Genomic DNA, 24,783 nt, shown 5'->3' with positions numbered 1-24,783 from the left:
TAAAAAATGTAACATCCAAGCATTCATATTTCACAGAAATAAATTATTACAATCAAATGTGGAATATTTGACCTAAACTTGAGACATTTTAATAGATGTGAAGAGAGTCAAAAAGATAAATCTTTGTTAGAACAAATTGAAATTCTTGCATTCTGCCACTTATCTATATGAATAGAGAGAAATCTTTCATCTTTCCTTATTTTGAAATTTAGATAGGCCATGTTATGACAAGACAAAGATAACAAGTCATACATAGGTGTTGAGTATGTATTTAGTAAACTTAAAATATGGTTGCAACTAGGGTTTGAAATCAGGGTTTTTTTAATGGTCACTGTTTTAAGGACATGTTTTGGAATTTTCAATTCTGAAGTATACTTGTAATGTATGAGATGATTTTTTTTGAAATGTTTAGTGAAATATTTCACTAATGTATTTTGGCAAATACAATGAACACTGTTACCATTGTTAGGTAATAATAGACATGTTCTGTCTTCAAGCTATATACACATTTATTACGCATAAACCGATTATACAGAGCTAGAGCTTGGAGACTAAAGTAAATTAAATAATAACTAAGAAATTAAAATAATAACTAAGAAAGACTACTAAAAGAAAAAAACCACCCAAAAAATGAAAAGCATGATCTTCAACCATGGTACCAGAGTAGAGAAAGTAGGGAGGTGACAAATTGCCATTTCTCCCATGTCAGTAGAACTGCAATTTCATTTCATTTTTGAAGGGTGGAGTTTCAAAAGTTCTAACACATTTTGTTATGAGGGCAAAAAGGGACGTTAAATGGTTTTCCTCAAGCTTATAGCATACAGTTCTCTGCCACTAGGTATACCAGTAATTCAGTTGCAAGTAAGCTAATGAAGAAATTAAATCACTTGCCTTTTTCTTGTCTTTCTTAAAGAGGCTGTATTTTGTGCTGACAGTGCATAGCTGATAAAATAGCAATTTTTGAAAAGCTTGCTCGTTTAGCTACTCTCAGAACCCCTGCTGACATCACTGACATTTTCTCCAAATATGCAAATACTGTAAGTCACTTTCTAAGATGCATGCATATATTTCCAAAAATGTTATTATTTTATGATCAACTAGGCATAAATGCAGAGGCAGACTAGTTTGCTGGCTTTGTAATGCCATACTCATGAAATGACTTTTTTTTTTTAAATGAGATTTCGTAGGAATCTGTCACAGCCTCGTAGATCTTTAAAGGTGAGTAATTCCTTTTATATAGAGTGGGGGTTATTTTAAGGCCTTCCCATTATATAAACATAAAAATAGGAGTAAAAGCCCGTAAGCTCAGCGAACTTAAATACCTGGGTGACAATGGCAATATTATCGTTAAACTCGACACACAACTTTTGAAATACAGTGCACATGCAGTAGGCACGAATACTATCTTATTTAAATGTCTGTATTAAGCACAACCACTCTCTGCTAAAAATGGGGAAAAAACAAACAAGTCATATTCATCAAAGTAATTGTGTAGGTACTTTCAGTACCAAAATGCCTAGAATGAAGGATTGAACTGCTAACGGCAGCAGTGACAGCCATGAATCATGGCGGGCTACTCCGGGGCCTTTACCACCATAAAACAAAAGATGTAGATGAAAAATGCTGCAATTAAGTGATTTGATTTCTGCCCCCTTTTTCCTACTGCATTCGTGCATGGCTGCACAGCAAAGATTGATGGGAAAAATTACTCTACGTGATCTCTGACAGAGCCTTGGAACAATTCTATAAGGGGGAAACATACAAATCAAACCAGCTTTCTTGTATTCAAACAAAATAATACATATAAAGCAAATACTTTAGCCTATATCCAAAGCACCAAAATTTGCATGCACACATAAATTGTTGAGAAATGCTCTGCTATCAAAACCAAACTCATGGATTTTCCAGCTAGTTGGGTTATACTGATATTTGTTTAAATAAATATTCAATCAGTACTGCCGAGTGGCATCCTCAATATGTCTGTGCACTGAGAACAAATTACAGATACAAATTTGTGGAGGAAAACATTCTTATCTTTTATATCAATAAATTATTAATAAAAATACACACAAAATAAAATAGTACAAAATTTCACTGACTGCTCAACTCCCCTGTCATTATAGTCATTTAGAGGGACATTTTTAATAGGTATTCACAGCTCAGTTGGGGCTCTGCATACAAAAGAATCATACTTGAGTGCCAGGGAGTATTTTATTGTGGTTAGGGTATATGTTTAAAAGATGCTAAATTTGCAACATCCACTGAAAAAAATAAGCAATATTACTAATATAAAGGATAATTCCTATTATCAGATGTTAAAGTAAAATTATAGGTGTTTCATATCCTGAGGAGAGAAGGTCACTCAATTTCAAGCTGCTGCAAGAAATGTACAGTTAATTTAACTTGAATTTATGCAATAGAGTTGCCTCCTCCATCAAAGGAAGGAAACCAGTATGTACCTGACTTTATTATGTGTATTGAGGCTATACTTAAAGGCTGCTAGTATTGTGATGTTGAATTGGGTAAATTCTTACATTCTGTCTACAAACCTAATATATCTCCTTTCAAATATTTGGGTGATTTAAATAAGGAGTTACATGCAGATTTTGCAAAGCAGTAAACATTATCAATGCTTCTATTGATTTCTGTCTAGTCAGGACCCTATAAAAATACAGTCTACTGAAACTAGTATTTTACTATGGCTTTTCAAGCAGTTGAAAAATGTGTAGCTATTCCTTATGTGCCTAATTGTTGTGGGTTTTTATTATCTATCAAAATAGTAAAACCTAAGGGTCCCAGGGCCAGAACTCATTAGTGGCTTCTGACTTTAATAATGGGGAAATCTGTGAAATACTATCCTGGTTTAATGAAATATCACAGACTTGGAAATCAGAAAACCTGGGTTCACCACTAATTAATATTAGGTCAAACCATATGAAATCACTGTTTTTGTAGGTCAAAAAAGGTTGACTATCACAATTACAAGTGGTTCAAGCTATTTTAGTTTGGTATAAAGTAAGCTCTCAGCTTCTCTATCCTCATGCATAAAGTGGACAAAGTGACCATTTATAAGTCTTAAAATAGGACTTAATATGCTTTAGTCAAATTTACATTTTATCTTCATCAGATTGGTAAATAATTCATATACTTTACCAATTATCACTAAATATTAACAATTATCATCAATTCACCAAGGATCTTAAGATATAATTAACTTATTCATTAAATATCAAGTATTTATTTTGTATCAAGGTAATTCTAAATCTAGAATAAATTCAGTCGGTAAAAGTTCTTTAATAATTAATTTAATCCCTCCACTTATAGATGAGATTTAGTGTATTTATTGGGGCAATTGAAATTTTTTTCATTTTATTTTTAGTAGACCATCTTTTTTTATATAAAAACAGGGATTATAAGTAGGAAAAAATCATGCCTGAAGACCAAATGAAAACTTAAACATAATAATAGTAATACGTGTGCTGAAAGTGAATCCAAAATTTGGTTCTGAGCTTCCTCGAAGACTAAATAAAGAGTAAAAATCAATTTTTTTATGTTTCATCTTTTATATTTAGATTCTTAAGTTCAAAAGACTTGTGATCTAATTCATCTGGGTATTCTGAAGTAATCTCTTTTTCTACTCACCATTTTTCTTCTACAATGAAATTTTGGCAAACAAATAATAGATCAGTGTAGAAAGCAATATTCTATAAAGAACTCCTATTATTACATTGCTCAGTTTTTTATATATTGGAAAATAGCAGTATATATGAAAATACTTGCAACATAACTGTATATTGAAAAGAGGGTCAACATAATCTTTAAATACTTAACCTCCCAAGAGAAGTACAATTAACTATTTTTTGTAAAAGTAAGAAAATTATAGTGTTATCTTTATCTTCAGAATTTTAGTCTGTTTCAATAGTGTCAATGATAGCACCTAGTAAAATTAAAAATATGAAAAAATAATATTTTCTATTATATGTTTTTCAATAAGGTATAATTGACATACAATAAATTGAAAAATTTTAAAGTGTATAATTTGATAAAGTTTTGAATCTGCATATACCCATGAAACTATCACCACAATCAAAATAATGAACACACCTGTTGCATCATTAAGCCTCCTCATGTTCCTTTGTAATCTCTCCTCTTGTCTCTCACCTTGCCTTACTGATCAGTTTTCTATCACTGCAGATTAGTTTGCAATTTTATAATCTTTATATAAATGGAATAATATAGTATGTCTCCATATTTTTCTGGCTTCTTTCATTCAGTATAATTATTTTGACATCCATCCATGGTGTTGTGTTTAGTAATAGTTCACTCCTTATTAATGCTGAGTATTGTTCTATTGTATGGATATAGTGCTTTTTAAAAAAATCTGTTTACCTGTTGATGGATGATTGGGTAGTTTATAGTTTGGACTATTACAAATAAAGTTGCTACAAATATTTGTGTTTTCTATTAATTATTTTTAACAGAATGAAAAGCCACAGGCTAGGAGGAAATATTTGCTAAACATATATTAACAATGGGAAATTGATTAAAAATATATAAGGAACTCACAAAATCAATAATAAGAAATCAAAAACCCATTGAAATGAGTAAAATATTTAAAAACTTTACCAAAAATGTTATACAGCAGGCAAATAGGTGCATATAAAGACACTTAAAATCAATAGTCATTAGGGGAATATAAACTTAAAAACACAGTAAGATACCACTATTGGAATGGCTAAAATTAGAATGAATGGCCATACCAAGTGTTGGCAAGAGTGGAGAAATTAGACATTTCCATGCAATACTAGTAGGGATTTAAAATGTTACAACCTCTTTGGAAAACAGCTAAGCAGTTTCTTAAAATGTTAAAGATATACTTATAATTCTAAAATTAATTGTTGTTAAACTAATTTTGTTAGGATTGAGGGCGGGAGGTGGGAGTGGTTGGGTAGGGGAGAGTGGTAGGGGAAAATGGAGACAACTGTACTTGAATAACAAAGATAAATAAATAAATGAAAGTCAAAAAATTTTTTTAAAAAACTATCATTAGCAAGCTTGAGGCTAAGAAAAAAGATTATGCTTAGCATAATCTCTATTAATGCTTACCTCCTTACCTGTTTAACGTACAAACTTTAAACACCATCTATAAGCTATTTTGACTTCCAACTTTACAGACTTTCCATTGAACTCCAAATTTGAATCTCCAGTACTTACTTGATTAGCCCCTCAAAAGTGGTCCTCATCTCAGGAAATGATACTACTGTCCACCCAGTTGCATGACCAAAAATTCTAGGAATCACACTTGATACCTTCTCATCCCTCACTACTCCACACACTGTCCCCCACATCCAGTCCATCAAGAAGATCGGTCACTATTACCTCCAAAATGTGTCCAGAATCTGTCCAGGTCTCTCCACTTCCATTAATACTTCTCTAATTCAAATTTCCATGACCTCTCATGTTGCTATAACATATTTCTAAGAGCTTTCTTTATATCCACTCAAAATCCCAGCCCCTATAGTCCATTATTCTTATAGCAGCCAGGAAACTCTTCCAAAAACCAAAATGGGATAATATCACCCTCCTTCTTAAAACTCGTCAATGGCTGTCCTTTGCACTTTCAATAAAATCCAGATTCCTTACCATATCCTACATCATCAAGTTTCTGGTTCAATCATACTCAACTCAAATCTCTCACTGCTCAAAACACACTGACCTTCTTCATGTTCTTCAAAAACTCTAAGCTCATTTTTACACGTGGGACTTTGCATCAGATTCAGTGCACCCAGATTTTTTTATGCCAGATTCCTCTGTCATTCAGTCATCAGTCGAAATATCTTCTCTCTCCTGAATTTTCCCTGACTACTAAATCAAAATTAGCATTTCTCCATTATCTCTTATACCATCGTCTCATTCCATCACCATGATATTTTATTATTTTGTTTGTGCACTGTCTTTCCCAATTACTCTACGACTTTGTCGATTTTTTCAAAATAGTGAAATCTTGTCAATATTTTCCATCCTATATCCCTAGGATCTATAACAGTGTTTGGTAAGTAGGGGGCAGTTGATTAATCTTTAATGGCTAAATTCCTTTCATAAAATACATTTACATAGAATTTTAACTTCAAATATCTTTTTTTATGTATTTGTTTTTGCATTTTTTTATTTGCTTTAGTTAGGAGAAAAATATTCAAAAGCTGAGGTTCAAAAAAGAAAACAAAAAAGTACTAAATATGAAGCAAAATTTTGTTATAGAATGATAGTTCTTATACCTTTCATTTAACTAACTCGAAGGTTAGAGAACTGTCACTTGATATGGCAATCATTCTGGGGAAGAACACTAAAGCATAACACAGGCACTCATACTACAGTCTTCTGTCTCCATTAATCAAGTTTATAGCAGCCACATGTAGCACCACCAGATGCTGGAATTTTTAGTGCCTAGAAAATCTTCACTTCATACCAGATGCCCATGAACTGGGGCGGGAGTAGGGGAGGTACATGAGTAGTTACATTACTGCCTTGTAATCCAGAAGGAGTTAAATAAAAAGCTCTTCCACCAGTTCATATAGCCCCAGAAACAAACACCCACTTTGATTAGTTCTAGGAGTTTTGGGTGTCACAGCATTTTACTAAACAGAGAAAAATGGTGGAACCCTACAAAAAAATGTTTTATTTCAATGCATGATAATTATTAGTGATGACAGTATTCTGGGAAGTCAGCCCTTTCTGTTCAAAATGGTTGTTAATGTAATAGTCATAAGAAAATAAATGGCCCTATCATGCAAAAGATATGAAAAATGGAACCAGCAAAATCAATGAACCTAAGTAACACATTGACCATTGTAGAGTCTTTAAGTAAAAAAAGCTTCCTTAAAGTACCACCAGCAACAGAGCACACAAGCTGGAGTGGAGAAGTGAGAAACAGAGCAGGAACATATAGTGAACACAGGAAAGGTAAGAGCAAAATGGATATGAAGAGAGTCCAGAGACAGTGGCCTTAGAGGGAGTTGTGGGGAAACAATGGAAGATAATCAATCCAGTTAGTATATCAGTTCCAGAGAGAAGCTGTGTATGCAAAAGTGGGAGGAGGTGAAAGGGCCAGCAGTCAAAGCAACAAAGACTCTGAAGTGTCAAAAATAAAACATTATCAAAAGGGAATTGATAATTTTCCCCCCACCCTATGGGAGAAATGGCCTATAAGAAGACTAGTGAGAAAACCAAGCATAATTTATTGTATGATGAAAGTTTAAAAGAAGAAATTAGAACCTATACTATACCCTGTTATGTTCAACTTAATTGATTTCATAAATATGGTCATTAGTTTATGCATAGTGTAAAATCTGTTTGTCCATTATATAAATCAGAATTTTTAAATTTAAGCCTTAATTTATAAACCTTATCAGATAATTGGCTATTTCCAAAAGAGCAGAGCTTTGAATACCAATCAAGTGCCATAAATGAAGGGCAAACTCTTCTTGTGATCTGCTATAACTCAACTATCCTAACAGAATGGATGGAGAAGAGAAGAATAAATTGAATTATTGAAAAGGCATGATTATGATTGAATAAAGAGAAAAGTACAAATTACAAATGAAGTAAACAATGTTTTTTGTCTTTAATATAGAACTAGTATGGAGTATCTTAGAGGAAGTACCAAGAGGAATAGAAAAAAAGTAGATACATTATACTTAGAGGCAGGAAGTAACCTATATGCACTGGATGATTGAGAAATGTTCCTTTTCTCCTGGGTTTTTGAGTGCTTCTAGAGGAAAGAGAAAACTAATCTAGTCTGCCAGAAGAAAAGAATATTAAAAGAAAAGACATTTCATTTATTGACACAATATCTAGAAAATAACAACTTTAAACATACAAAATCTTAAATATTTTGCTAAAGATTTTATGCTTTTCCATATTTTTTGAAACAATACTCCCAAAGAATAATCTGTATCTTTTCTCAGATTTCTTAGCAAATATGTCCTTATTGTATCTTTCAGTCTTTTTAAATGTAAACAAGCACCTAAACTACATGAATTAAGTCTACTCATCTCTCTCTCTCTATCATCTATTTGTCTAAAAATGGCCTAATTCTTATATAAATCAAATAGCTACAAAAACCAAGAGTGTAGGATGGAATTTATTTAGAATTGGAGGATATGAATATTATTTTGGAATCATAAATCAAACAAGAGCAATAGATTATTTCAATTTCTACAATTGTCTACCAAAAGCTCCAAATTGTCTCCAAACATCCTTTTCATGTAGTAAAACCATACCAACTCACAGTCAGTGACATAAAAAACATACTACATATTCACGCAACAAAAATCTATTAAAAGTTTCCTTTATAAAGGATATGCTTGGGCCTATGCTAAGAGCTGTCATACCCCCTGAGAGCAAGAAAAGAACTTTGATCATACTCTATCTGCTGTAAACTGAGATATACCATTTATATTCCCAATGTGAATTTGAGCCCCCAAGATAAAATTAGAGTTTTGATCTCAGATTACCCCTCAAAACTATTCAGGCTGCACTCTTTCAATGCACTCTAGTACCTAAAATTTAAGGTCCTTAGTAACTTTAAATAGATTTAATGTAAAACATGTTATTCAATTAGTTTCTCTTAGTATATTTGATCTATGATATTCAGAGTTCTTAGTCATTTTTTAAAATGTAGAGGCTTGGGGATTTCATATCATGAAGCTTCTTTTACAAAAAAATAAAACTATGGGTATATTCATTATAATTTGAGAGGTCATGTGATATAATTACTGTTTTTAAGTTCACAGATCTTAAAATCTGATGTTGAAAGTGGCTTCAGGGAAATGATATTTTAGCTTCTACAATTCATTATTTTAAACTTTACTATACAGTATCAGAAGTTAACCTGAGGATCAGCCAAAATCCACATTTTTTTTCCAGTCACATAGTTTAAATGTACAATAAAATACATAATGTCATTTTATCTTACACATTTACTAGTTGTAAATTATACACTAACTAATCTTGTATGGGTAAATGCACAGTGCTTAAATTTGACTTTTTAAAACTAAATATGTTTAAGACAGTATATAACACTCAGATCAATATTTTAAGGTTTTTAGAGTAGGAATAAATATAAATGAAACTTTACAGCTTAATGTTTGCAACTTCTTAAATATATTTCTATAAATTAAACAAATTACCTTTGTTTCCTTTTTATCAGCATTCCTATGTGCTTTAAATGTAGCTTTAGTTCACCAGGAAAAAATCAAAAGTTTTCAATTATTTTTAGCAAAGTAATTAACTTACTTGAAAACAACTTTGCCTTCTTTCTAAATAAATTATACAAAGAACTCTGAATACTAGTCTATAAAAAAATAAAAATTTTAAATAATAATTATCTTTGTCTTCCTTCAAATAGCGCTTAAGCACAACAGATGAATTAATTAATTCCAGGATAATACTTCTAAATTGTAAAATATAGGCACATAATTTGCACAACTGAAGTTATGAGTGATAGATTAGCATTATTTTCAAAGGTTTACACATACCTTGGATGAGAAATATTAACAACATTAATAGCTACCATTTATTATGTGCCTACTAAGTCCCAGGCCTTATCCTAGGCCCTTTGCATATATCATTATTATTAGTCACAACAGCCCTGCAAGATATAGGCTGTTTTCTCATTTTTACAGCTGGTACAACTGTGTTTCAGTTCGGGTAAGCACTTGCCTGAGGCCGAACGAGTGGAAGAGCCGGAATTCAAACTCAAATCTCTATCACTTCTGTCTCGGAGCTTTGACTTTATTCATCTCTGATAAATTATGTGCAAATATGCTTCTTAATTTTTCAAAATTCATTACCAATTAAAATGTTTTCAGAAGTAACATCTGACAACAAACCAGCCATAGGCTTCATTCAGGTAAGTGAGTCATTTGGGGACTACCCTGCTACAAACAATGCCCAAATTTTGAATTTTAAAGTCATTGTTTTTAGTATAATCATGTTATTTGAAAGAGAGGAGATTTTAATTTGATTTTCAAACACCTGTTTCAGATTGCTTTTGAAAAACAAAAGGTAGTTGTAGTGTGGTAACTATTATATAATAACCACCCCCGATGAAAAGTTACATTTATGCTTAATAATAAGAAAATACTCACTAAATGTTTAGTATGAGTGGCAAAGTGCTTCAAAAGCATTATTTAATTTTACAACAACCTTATAAAAATACTGTTATCATGATTCTACAGATAAATAAACTAGAACACACAGGCATTAATCAGGTTACCCGTAGCCAAACTTCTAAAGAGTAGAAGGGATACGTTTAGACTCCAAATTTGCCCTCCAAAGCCCCACACTCACCACTATATTAGCCTGTCCTGTATAAAAGGGAGGACCAAAAAAAAACCCCAGAATTTATTTAGAAAAAGTTGTGTATTTATTCTTACATGTTTGAACTTCAGTCACCTTCCAAGTATTCTCCATTTGATGCATTACACCTACTGCAACATTTTTCCCACGGCTCAAAACAGTTTTTGAACTCGTCAATTTTGATGTCTTTTAGTGCTTCTGTCATTTTCTGTTTTACTTCTTCCACATTGGCAAAACATTTTCCTTTGAGGACTCTCTTCATGGGGGAAACAAAAGAAAGTTTGCTAGGGGCGAGATCTGGTGAATAGGAAGGGTGGGGCATGGCGGTCCTGCCGCTTTTAGTCAAATACTGCTGGATACTCAGCAAGGTATGAGCAGGTATGCTCATAAATCACCGATCAGGAAATGGGCAAGTGTGTGGAAAGAGTCTTCAAAAAAGATCCACTGAAGCCGCTCGCAACCTCTCACAACAAAGCCAGCAGGTACACTAATGGGTCCCTGGACGCTCACATAGTGGGGGGAGACTGTACTACCAGGGTCTGCCCTGTAGAAGATAATTCTGGGTTTTTTGGGTCCTCTTGTATTGTGGGCTTTAGAAGTGGACTGCACAAGGTCTAGGACGTGGGCCTGTGATCGTACATATTGGTGGGCTGAGCCCACACAGGAAGAAAGGCAATGGCTGCAACTGTATCTTTGCTTACTGCCCCATTGAAACTCTGAGAAATCATTTCTTCACTTCAAAATTGAACTGTGTATATTGTCTAATCACTATGATCCCCTAAAAGAACAATATTATTAAGACCCTATTAATGCATATAATTTATGTGATGGAAGAGAGCTGCTAAAAATACACCTGACGGTTTGTTATTGTTTTTCTATTATTTCTGTCTCTCCCTATAGGCATTATAGAGGTTTCCAGAGTGAACAGAGTGGAATCATAGAGAGCTGGACTCATGTCCCAGATCTGCTAAAGTATGTGTGACCTGGGGGGATTAGCCTCCGTTGTCTATGCTTCAGGTTAATTCATAACATGAAGAAAATACTAAGACCTATCCCAAAGGATTGTGTGAGGAAAAAATAAATGTAAGAGTGCTTGGCACAGAGTACCTAAAAAAATTACCTATTATTTTTATTGTTATTTTTATATTAAAAAGTGGAGAGATTATGTTATACGATTTATGTTAAATCACAAAAAATCTCCAAAACAATAATTAAGACACAATGTTCACTGCTAGTACACTCTGGATTAATTTTAAAATTATATTTATATATGTATATGTGAATGTGTATTACACACATATATGTGCACATATGCATATGAACACATTTACCTGCTATTAAACATCTATATAAACATTCATTTTTTACATGTACTTTTGCCTCATTTTTTTCAGTGTTTGTAGATGGCATGGCTGACAGGAGCAGCATCAGATTTAGATAGAATGATAATATGCAAAAGCACATAGAATTCTCACATGTATAAATGCTGTCTAGTTATTTTAAGACATTTTGTGGAAACCACTAAAGTGGTGGGGACGGGACAATGATGCATCAACTGAATTAATCACTATCATTACTCTTCTAAAGAAAAAACAAAGCAACTTCAGCACACTCAATCATCATGAACATGAAGAGAATGGAGCTGCATAAAACCAAGGCTGGGTCCCTCTTCCCTGGTAGGAGATGCATTAAAAACTTGCAGCCACTGATGGAAGACTTGCCCCACAGTTCCAAAACTCTGAAATTCCTACTTATAAATACTACAGAGGGGTATTTTAGTTTACTTGCTTGTCTGTTTTTTAATTTGTGTTTGTTCATTTCCTTACAGACGTAAAATACAACTGTTTCATAGGACTGTGGACGAGCCTGCAACCAGACTTTTGACCCTCAAGGAAAAATGTTAGGTGATGGCAAGAGAAGTCACACAGATGGTAAGGGTCAAAGATGCAGAGTAAAGAAAGGTAGCTTCGTTTGCTTAAAGGTTGGCAATTCTGAGATGTGAGGCTAAGTCTCACCAAAACTCAGATATAAATACAGAAGGAATTCTATAGCATCTGGCCTTTTTGCACTTTTTCCTTAGACATAATACTTGCACTGATCCAAATGCCTTTTTGACCTCGTACTGTTAACTGCAGGATAACCCAGAATATCAAAAATAATTAAAAAGGGGTACAAGGAATAGGAGTAGCCTCCACATTGACTTACTTCAGCAAGAACATAAAAGGTAACATAATCATTTAATCTCAAAGGTTTATATATTCCCCTAACCATTTACTTAAGCACAGTCTGATATTTTGTACAGATTGATTTAAAAATACAGAAAAATTAAATAATTATTACACTATTGTTGAAAGAAAATATGTAGTAAGCAATATAATTATACAATTTATAGATTAGGAATAAATGATACTGTGGATTTTCAAAATTTACACTATTTCTCTATGTGTGTGTATGTATGTAATACATATGCCATATTACCTTATGAGATATTTTTCTTCTCATGGACATTTTCTTCCTCTATATATACATATATATATTCCATATCATTTTATGAGATTTTTTTTTCTCATAGAACAGTTTGCAAATTGTTTGCTGTAGATCAATGTGAGGCTTGCCACTACAGACCACAAACAAACATAGTACTGCAGAGATGGGATATGCTGAAGCAGCAGCTATTAGTAATTTCTCACATACATGTGTGAAAGGAGAAAAAGAAAAATGGGTTAGTGCATTCTAGTTCATTCACAGAGCTTTGGGAATTAATTACACTTATACTGCTCAATACTAACAGTGAGGATTAGGAAAAAATGTCAGGGTATAAATATAAGAAGTGTACCTATTATTTTATCTTTGTATTCATCTAGATTTATGATATATATACCTTTATAATATGTGTACATTTCATTTTCATGTATAATATAGATCTGTGTTATGTATGTATATATTATACATGCATATAATAAAAGCTGTTTCAGTTTATAGGAATGAAGAAAATAAAGGCAGATAAGCTGCTTTTAAACAAAATCATCATCAAAATATACTGCATATGTTCTATCTGGAGGATATGATTCAAATTACAGATATCAGAGAGAGTAACAGTCTTCTGTTTATACCACGTGAAACAGCAGAGAGATGATCACTAGCTTTTGTTTTGGTTCCAATTCATTTTTTTTCAAGAAGTGTAATTAAAAACTGCATTAATGCCACCAATTATGGCCTCCAAGGGACCAGAAACCCCATGTTACTCCGTGATGAAACACAACTGAGCTGCAAACATCCATTTACCATTATAATACTCATTAATCCTGCCAAAAACAACTCATTACGGGACTTCAAGGAAATCATCTCATAGGCAAACAGCACAGAATCTGCCACTGTGCTCTTCACAGCAAAACTACAGAGGTGGAAACTGTTCAGTGTCACCAATTTGCAATACTGAAAATTATGGTTTTGCTTTTATCCAGCCAAGACCCTTTATGTGGAAGAACTAGGCTGAACTCTCACCCTTGAAGAAAATTCTTAATATAGAAATAGGTTTGCCTCAACATCTTAACAATCTAAGCCTAAAAAATTTCACCAATCTACCTATCAAATTCTTCCAGAATCCAATCTCACCTCATTGGACATCAGTACCATCAGCATTTTTCTTCTTCCAAAAACAGTAACAAATCCCAACATATCCATTGTCATCTTTCTGACTGGATATAAAGTGAAATATAAACCTTTTTCATTCTTTAGTCAATTGAATGTATTCAAATATGTTGGCTCCTTGTTCTACTGCCAGCTCCAGGGAGTTGCCACACCCAGCAAGATTTCTCTGAATGCTTGTTGGTGATTGGATGTCACTGTTGTATGAAAAGTAGCCGTAAGACACCCTCCAGCAAACAAAACTTTGAATTGTAAAGTATCATTTGATAAACAATTATTGCAAAGATGAATGATTAGAAAGGAGATTTATTTAAAATACATTAAAAACCTTTAAGTTTCAAGACAAAAATTAAACTATTCTCTTTCTCTTCAATATCATATTTTCTCTGATAGGAGTCTTTGCTTGAGCAGGTATTACATAAATAAGATGTCTGAAATGGTGCTCTAAAATAAGCTTGGATGAAACACTAATAAGCTAACTTTAAAATATTTAGTTGTGCTCAATCTCTTTTATCAAGATTTGAATGAAAAGAAGAGAAAGAAATTTATAAGAAAAAAATTCCACAAAGACTATGTATTTTCTTTCATAAAACTACTGGAAAGAAGTAAAAAGTAAATGATAATATTCAGCATCTGAAATCCAATGAATGGCCATCTTTAATCAAGATCACTCCCTTAGAGTTTAAACTAAACTTATTTCATATATTTTTAAAAATAGCTTATTCCACAAAATCCTAACAAAATGAAAAACAAAATTAGTTAAAATTGGTTGAATCAGTAGGAAAATGAGGACTGTTATTACTTCCTTCTACAGAAAAATCTGACAGTTGATACTTGGCATAAACCTTGAAGAGAAAAATACAACTTACAAATTGATGAAACAAAAGATTTATTTTGACTGTTTCTTTTTCATTTTTCATATTTTGGATTTAAAATTTGAGAATAGGTACAAAGTAGACGCTGCATGCTCTCACAGAAATCAGGAGTTATATGCTTTGTTGTTAACCTTATAGATTCTAGAAGTCTCCTTCTAAACTTGAAGTCCTGTGAGAACTCTGTCTTATACACCAAGTCATCAGCTCATACATCATGTGGAAGAAAATTTTTAAATGTTTATGGAATGAACAAATCATTGAACTTTACCAGGATAATTGTCTGAGAATATGCAAATTTCAATGCTACATCAGTGCTGTAGGTCTTTTTGTCTCTCCTAACCCACGAATATGAATTGGCTTTACACTCTAAGTTTTGAACTAATTGAAGAAGTGAGTGTGTTACGAGTAGAAAGTAGATGTTTCCAAAAACTAAGGAAAAAGAAGTATATTTTATTCCTTTGTTGATGGAAGAAAGTTTTCCTACTGAAAGAAGTAGAAATAAAAGAGATAAATAAATGTCTTGGGCTGAAATCATTTTCCTCATTTTTGGGGCCTTGGTTTACTCGCTGCATCTAGGGTCTCGTTTTATTCTGGAAGATTCCAACCTTTGCAGGCTAAAAACTTTGCCCAAAGCTGGAAAGGATCAAAAGAGCTCTCTGAGGCCTGAGCTGAAGTCATCAGGATACCTGTGACATTGGAAGAGCACTTCTGACTTTGCCAATAGTTAATCACCGCCCCCCCCAATCCTGGGGCAAAATAAACAAATAAAAGATTAAAGAATTAAATAAATAAATAATTTTTAAAAAACAAGGGAAAGAAATCTTGGTTTAAGATGTAACTCACTCATCCCAGTGTATTGGGTCCCTGCTAGATCAGGATCTTTTCACGATCTCACTGTAGGCCTGACATCAGGAGCGAAGAATATGACTTTCCGAAAAGAATATAAATTTCTTTTACTCAAGTATTTTAGACCAAAATTTGTACCCATACAGAATGAATGCCCAAAATTCCATACTTCCATTTTTCCTTGCTGGTGGAGTTTCAATACACATCTTAGTCTTTAGTCTTTATCAGACTAAAATTTGATCTGGTTAAAAATGGGAGTGAAGGCTGACTGGTGCCTCCATCTCTTTCTCCACAATACTAGCAAGTAAGTAGCAGTGTTTTTGAAATGACATCCTTGCCTCCAGGAAGGTATCAAGTTAGATGCGAGGACTATCTATCTTTCCTGTTTTGTTTTCAAACAAGGGATGAGTAGGGAATCCTCAGTACATTTCTAGACACCTGTTATGTACTAAGTCTCGAATAGATGATATAGGAGGTAAAATATGTAAGATTTCCCTACAAAATTGGTATTTTCAGGCTGTGAAAAATGAAATACTTTGGAATCTAACATACAAATAGAAGTGGGCCACGTTTGCCTGGGCACCATATTCTTTCATTCTATGACTTTTCCTTCCAGAAGCTACAGGTGCTTTTTCTCAGGCAATCTTCTGTAAAATAGATTCTAAATTAATTTCATTTTACTAACTTTTAAATGTCTTTTTTATCTTTTAAATTGTTATTTACAGAAGAAGACCTACTTCAATATTTGTGAATATGTATATTCAATTCCAAGTCAATGTAGAGAATTCCATTCATAGTAAATAAAAATAATCCTTAATCTGGTGTACTTTACATGTTTCAGAAAGAACTAACGTGGAGAAAGAAATTGAATTGCAATGTGTAAGTGGGTATTCTTTGGGATTAGAATAACCAGTTCATGTGAAAGTGTTGAAAGAATCAAGCACAGTATGTTTCATAGTGTACAAAATAAAGGGCTTCCAAATCTCTCTGTGATATGGAATTTACACTGTCAAAAATGCCAGCTCATGTCTGGATAGCTCAGATCAGTGTAGAAAACTATGTCACTTTGTGAAATGTTAAAAATGATATGTAGTATTTTATCATTATAAAAATGAAGTATCCTCAAAGCATTACACAAGGAGGCAAACATTTCCATTTATTAATATAGCTTAATGTTTGTTTTCTGTTAAGAGTTTTAGGAATGACAAATAACTGCAATTTTATAAGTATCATACATAGTAAATGCCTCATCAGAACACATAGTAACACACACAACACAGATGAGGGTGAAAACCTAACGAGAAAGGAAGAGGAAAAGTTTACTACACCTTTAAAGAGCAGGAGCAAAAAGCTTTGTTTGAGAATTTGGCTTCCTAAAGTTCTGGAGAGGCTCATTGTCTACTCTTAATTTAATTCATATAGTAAATACATAAGTGTTTTACAAATTATCCAGGATTATTCCATTGATGATTATTACTTCCACAGTCAAGTTAAACTAATGTATACTTTCCTTTCAGAAAATAATTAGTAAGCAATAGCTGCCATTGAATTCTCTAATTCAAGCACTTACCTTCCACCCTGCCTCTCTTCCACATACATTTCTCCTGTCAACCCTCACCCACTTCAGGCTTCATTATCATCATTAAAGCGACCCAAAATACATCAACAACCATGAATGTTGCTGTAAAGTGTATTCAATAACAGCTTGGAAAGTAACGATAAAATATTTGCTATATGCTTCTAAACTATTAGGTCTTTTGACAATGGTGTCCAAGTCAATCTAAATTAAAATTATGGGGTAACACTCTTTAAGATTTTTATGGCATGTGTTCTCAGGACTTGTTCTGTTTTGACTCCATTCCAGTGGTTTCTGGCCCATTTTGTAATTTCACTCATCATAAAACCAAGCTCACATTTCCAGATGCTAGTTACTCCTCCACCCTGAGACAATCAAATTGAAAAAACCATGATTATAAATTACACATTCCTGGCTGAAAAATACCTCCATAATATATGTTAAATAATTGTGGCATATTATTTCTAATGACATTAACTATACAATTTTCAGTCTTCAAAAAGCTAACACTACAAAAGTGATAGCCTATTCCCTGATATTCCTTTTCATTGTTTTTATGCAACTATCAGCCTCATAACATGACAATCCCTAACTCATTTTATAAGTCAGTATAAAATTTTGACACCAAAATGTAAATTGTTGAGAACCATCCCGCCTGGTTTCAGGAACTATAACCTCTTGGACAGGTGAGAAGGCCCCAAGGCTGGAGCTCAGCAAGGAGTCCTTGGGAAAATAGGCCACTGAGGAGACAAAACATGTTCCCCTGGCAGGGGCGCAGCCCTTGCTTTCCTCACATCACCTTGCTTGGCCCTGGAGGATGGCTGGTTAGTCAATGATGGGTAAGACTCCTCGATGGCAGGGGCAACCTAAGGCAGGCACAGCTGCAAGGCGCCATGATGGGAAGGACTTGCGGGACACAGTGAAAGGGCAAAAAACCGTCACCCCTCGGCTTTGATATGGCCAGAGTCCTCATTCTGTCTGAAAGAAGTCTCCTTATCTCTTGGCGGCTCTTGTCCCCTTGCCTGGCTCAGGCTTGAAACAATACTGGAAACAGCCCTAAATTGAATTGGGCAATTCCCAGGCAAAATCAGGCCTAGAAGTAAACTCTTTGAAGCATGCTTTGTTTTTCTCTCAAAAGCTATGATAACTAGCTCATGATGGGAAGGAAATTTACATTTTTCACAGACCCTGACCCTAAACCCTTTGGCGCTTCTATGTTTACACTTTCATGTTTACTCATCTCCTCTCGGACCCATGTAAATCGGTGTGTTCCTGCCATTTGTTTTCTTCAAAACATCATCTATTCTCTGTAAATATTAACATATTGATATAATAAGATCAGCTGTACATTCCTACTACCTAACCCCACTGATAACCCTTTCAATAAAAGCCATTGGGCACAGGGGCTCTGGGCATTCTCCACTAGAGGGAATTGCCACCCCTTTCCCTGGAAGACCAAGAGAAAAGTATCTGGGATGACTTATTCTATGCCCCCATCCACGATGACCCAGAGAGTACTCTGCGGGAAGTCCGTCTGACTTCCGCCTCAGCCGGCGCCTGAACAGGGACCTCCAGAGCCCACCTCAGTAAATTGTTAGGAATTATGGAAATGAGGGTATAAAATTTCAAGTTATTTTACTGCAAAGGTTTATCTTATTAGAAAAAGAAAATAAAGGTTATCACACACTCCTTCTGGTATGTTTCAGAACATCTGACAAAAACACTATGAGTTAAGGTAACCCTATAACCATGGAGGGCCTTGGCACTGTCTCTGAGAAAATTAAAGGCTGTGTCAAAATCTAAAAGTATAAGCCAAGTTAGGTTATAATTTTAGATTTTGACACAGGCTTTGGCTTAGCAATGATGTAAAACATGAGGTACATCTAAGATAATGCCCAAATACCCTAAGGTATTAAAAAAGTCATGCAAATCATTGATGTTTTCCAAATGCTGGAGATTTTACATATTTAGTAATTCAAATGCTCTTTAAAAATAATAATTTTATTTTCAAAATTCATAGAATGAATGTTCATAGGAAATGACTCACCTCCCCTAATCTTTTGTGTTTCCTTTCATACTGCATCTGGTACAAAGTAGGGGTTCAATACATGCTGAATGGATTGAATTGAAATCTAATGATGAAACACAATTTATTCGGATATAGCAGGAGGCAAAATAGTACTTTGGCAAAGAGTAGGCATCTTGTGGTTTGAGTATTGGCTCTTTCACTAATTAGCTGACTGACCCTCAGTAAATTGCTTAACCTCTTTAGGTACCAGTGTATTCATCTGTTAAATAAAGATAATTAAACTTTCTTCATTACATAAAAGATTTAGTGCATTAATTTATATACATATCTCAAATAGTTAGAGTTCAATAAGTGTTAAATAGAATCATCATTATTTGAGGCAGGATTCAAAAAATAAAAATATATAAATCCATAGTAGATGAGGAAGAATGCAAGTTGAAGACATTTTGTTATACTAAATAAAATATAGCATTCTTTATGTTATTTCAGAATTAATATTTCAAAGTTTTACTTTTATTTCCTGGTATAGGTATATTACAATCTCAACCAATAAATGCTTATTATTGCCTATGTATATGCAAGAGGTACTCAACATTTTATAAAGCTGTATATAATTTAAATTATCAATCAAACCAATAATAGGGTAAGAACATTGGAAGGAATTCTATAATGTATACTTTTAGAAGAAAAATAATTAAAAAAATAATCACCATCTAATATAGTTCAATCTTTACAGTAATTGGAATATTTCTTAACATGGTATCTTCAAGTAAATATGTTAAAAGGATATGAAGTCTAAGAAAAATTGTGTTTGAAAGAGCAAGACAGAGCCACGGCCAGATATCCCAGGGGTTATCTGCACAGTTTCTTCAAGAGCCTACAGCATTAAAAGAGAGTTCCACTGAATGTTGAGCAAGGAAATATGGTGGATATTATGAGCAGATGTGCCCTTTCACTAACATAGTCTCTTTGAGATGTTGTGCTGGATGTTTAGTTGATATGGGCATTGGTGGATGGAGTTATAGACATATCTTATGCATACCAGTGGACTGGCTTTTCAAGCATGTCAAAACCTTGGACAAAGGTTTTGAATTGTATCCTCTGTAACACCAAGGAGACTAGATTTGCTTGAGAGAGTAGAAATAATTTCATTCTCCACTGGGATCATCAGAGAGATGAATGAGTTCTCCATCCTGAAGCAGATAAAGTACTAGGGACTGACATAAGCAGCTTCAAGAAATCACAGAAAAGATCTAGGGGTAGAGGAGACCCTGGCTGAGTAATGGCAAATAGCGGCATCTGGCAGCTGTACAAGGAGCCCCTAAGACTAAAAATGACTCTAGAGGACTTGGGAGGATCCTGTGGTACCAAAGTTAATGAGGTATGCTAGAATTTTTTTACCCTTGGAACCTCAGAACTATAGTAAATTATTAAAGGAAAGACTTCTTTCAGCTTCCACAGATAGTTACAACTTACATATAAAATATAGATGTAGTTACAACTTACATGTAGATCATAATACAATAATGTTGAGTTTAATTTTTTCTAAAATTAAATATTATACCTAACATGTTCCAATCAGTTCAGACATGACACAAAACAAAACCAACCATATCACTCATGGGGCTTTTTTTAAATGCCTTAATATTGCCTCACAGACTCAAAGGCCTTGCTTGGTCTGTTTTATGAGTGTAAGCTAATCTTTTCTCTCCAGTGCTCTCTAATTGTTCCCACTACACACAATATAGCAAGAAGCTGAATCCTAATAATGTCTCAAGGTATCTTCATAATTAAGAATAAGCTATTTTGGTAGTAGTACTTCTATGACGAAAAGGAACTGAGAAAATTAAAGATTGAAAATAATAGCTGAATATAAGACAAAAATCATTTCTAATGATCTTTTGAATTGTGGACTTTAGGACTAAAACGTATTGACTTTGTCTAAACTTTCAAACACTGGATCCTTCAGTTGCAAAGCAATAAGAAGTCTAATAGCTTTAAAGATCTCAAAAAGGCGTTTTGCCCATAATATGTGCAGCACAGTAAAGTAACAAAAATATAGATCTGCCATCTAAATGAATGAAACATATACAGTGAAGTTGTTGTATCTGATGCCAGGTATTGATTAGTGAGAACATAATGAATTGTATGATCTATAAGACCATAATCCTGCTATTAATCTGCCTTTCAGGTCATAATCATATACACTTCAAAAAGCTAAGCCAAATAGCAAGAGTTCTTCAATTGAATTCAAATTACTGAAAATATATACAAATTAATGTTTGCAATTTTCTATGAAAACTGAATATATTAAATACCTGGCATCAGATTGACTATAAGCAGACAAATACTGTCTTCTCTGTATTGATCAACTTTGTACAAGTAAAAACATTAGCATGTTTGGATTTTATAAGATTCATCTACATTTGTTATCTCCCATACAAGCACAGATGTTAAAAGTAAACTTGAATACTGATAATGTTTCCATTATGCTGTTCCCAAAGGATAACTTTTATTTACTACCTTGGAAGATTCCCAATACTAGCAAGTTATTAATTTATATAAGTATCTATTACTACAAAGGTGAAAGTGTACTTTACCATTAATTTATAGTAGTTAGTGAATTATGAAATTTAATATTGTTTTTACGGACTTCATAGGTTATTTGGTGCAACTCTGTGCCTTCAGCAGGATTTTCCCAAAACCACTGTAGATTTCTTAGAGAAAATATTAGAGGAATATCAATTCTGTTTAAAAGTTCTGTGAAGGTATAGTCTTTGTGACTTTAATATATTAAATGTTAATGATATTGCAATATAATTTTTCTTTATTTCCTTTTTATACACTTGTTGGTCCCCACTCCTCTGTCCCATTTTTGGGTTAGGAAGTAAAAACATCAAACCAAACAACAAAATTCTATGGGAAAAAAAAACCCTTCTATTGTGGTCATATTTCTCCACTGAAAGTTTAAATTTTCATTTTTAAAATTTTCCACACTTTGTTTCATAAGTTGATTTCAGAGCAAGTAATATGTTTGTCTGATTATTTTATTATTTGTAACCTACAATGGCTCATTATTTTCTCTTTCTGGAATACAGACTTACTTATAGGAAATTTAGTAATATTCACCTTTTTTTGTCACTAAGATGGAATTTCCAGAGTCTCCTGTAACAACCAATCTCTGGGAAAAATAACATTCACTGTGGAAATTCTCCACTTGATATCTTTTTCTGCAGTTTAGGTCATTTCTCCCCTCATTCTATGAAGACATAAGCAACTGGTCATAATAAGACTTCATACATTTGAAAATCTCCAATATTTTAAGCAGCCAATTTTTAACTTGACCTCATTTTAGTTCCTGAACACAGCTCCTAGTCTCGTTCTCTTTTGACCTTGTATAATATGGAGCTTAATATTAGAAAAAAGTTTTGCAACCAGTTAAACACAACTGACTATAATGAGAGTATTGTTTCCAGACAATGAATTTCCCATTCTGTATTATGGATGAACTTGAAAACATTAATATTTCTATTCATATTTGCTCCAAAATAATATATTATAAAATCAATTATAGTATAAAATATTTTATTTGATAGCATACAAACTCATGCTTGGAATATTTTCTCTTGAAAATTCAAAGACAGGAAATTCAAGTCAACATTATAACATTTAATATAGGAGAAAACAGAGTAATGATTATTAAATTAGAAAAATAAAATGGTATGGATTTTAAATGATGAATAATAAGCAGAAATAAATATTACCTAAAATAATCATAGATCTTTTAAACAGAAATACCTAAAAGAAGTTAGAAGAAAACATTTCATTCTTCATTTATTGACAGATAAAATTATGTAAGCTTTCATGTGTCATTTATTGACAGAGAAAGCAACATAAACTTCATAAGAGTAAGGATTTTGTGTAATCTCTTCTCTGATATGTTACCTAGAACCTAGAACACTATTTCACACTTTGCACTCACTCACTCAACAAGTAAGTGTCGAATAAAAGGAAAGCATTTTTCTAATGAAACATTTTCTCTCTCTCTCACTCTTTTCCTTTGCTCGCTCTGTTCCTGTATATTTGGATTTATTTTACTCTCACTTTTCCATCTCTGAGCTTTCTCCATCTTCCTCTTCCACCCAGATAATGATTCTTCACTCTTTAAGTTTCCCTTTTATATCGTTACTTTAGGGAAACCATCCTTGAGACAATATACAAGAGTAGTTTCCTCCCATGTTTTTGCTCCCATACCATTCTGGTTTCCTTTTTAGTGAAATTCAACAGATTAGCAATTACTGCTTTAAAACTGTGATTTTTCAACCAGATTATCAGTCTTCTGAAAGAATGTATTCTACCTGATTTATAGCTTATTACACTTAGTTTTTGTTCAAACTCCAGGGCCACATGTCTGGAACATTGTAGGTAATCAACAAATATGTGACGTCTATATTGAGGAAGGGTAAAAGGATGTCATTGAGCAGATAAACTTATTAATTCTTGTGGTTTCTTTTTTGCCAGGTGGCAGTCTCAAGAATTATTTTGACCTTTATTTCAAGGTGGCTCAGAACTAACAGTATAGTGCAGGTATACCTCACCATAAAAATGCACAAAAATGTAAGCAAATAAACTAAAATATATGTGACTCTTTGGAATAAAATAATTTTGGCTTTTCAGAAAAACATTTTATTCTCCTCTATAGTATGTCAAATATGAATCATGCATGTGATTTTTTTATGCCTACTATGTGCAGAGCTATTTGTTTTGTGCTGTCAATTTTAAATAATTTGATTTGCATACACCTTTATGGGGAAATAGAATCTGCCCAGCATATCTGTCTATAAAAAGTTTATATATAAATGGATATATATGGGTTTTGGCCTAAGTGTTAAAAAAGTAACTAAGCACATACACCATTCTGTTCTACATGTGTTTTTTTCCATTTTAATAAAATATTTATGAAAAATAAAGACCCTAATAAATAATATGACCCCAATGTGGCTACAGTCTAAATGTGTAATAGATATGTTGTTTTATTATAGAAGGATAATTATGGGCTTTAGGTTAGATATTTTAAAAATGAGTACAGTATTATGCTTTATGTATGTTTGTTTTTACTAATTAAACAAAGATATGCAAAACAAGGACACTAAAAAACAATATGCCTCTAGTGTGGGTAGAATCCAGAAGTATTCTAGATGTGTTACTGTATTTTATGAGGACAGGCATTTTCAGAATAATAGAAAATACTTAACATTTGTGCATTTCATATGGAACGTAATATCATCAATGTGTTGGCATTTTTTATGTCAAGAAGTAGAGACATGATTTATAAAATGAACCCTATTGTAAGAATGTTAGTTTGCTGCAAAATATATTTGGTAAATTCATCAATAACATTAACCCGTAATCCAATGACCATCTAAAATCTAATTTTGCAAAAATATGTA

The sequence above is a fragment of the Pteronotus mesoamericanus genome, unplaced genomic scaffold (genome assembly GCF_021234165.1).
Source record: "Pteronotus mesoamericanus isolate MK-2021 breed Mesoamerican mustached bat unplaced genomic scaffold, CSHL_Meso_final contig_20, whole genome shotgun sequence".
Lineage (NCBI taxonomy): Eukaryota > Metazoa > Chordata > Mammalia > Chiroptera > Mormoopidae > Pteronotus > Pteronotus mesoamericanus.
The sequence above is the reverse complement of the archived record's forward strand: the minus strand, read 5'-3'. Positions refer to the sequence as shown.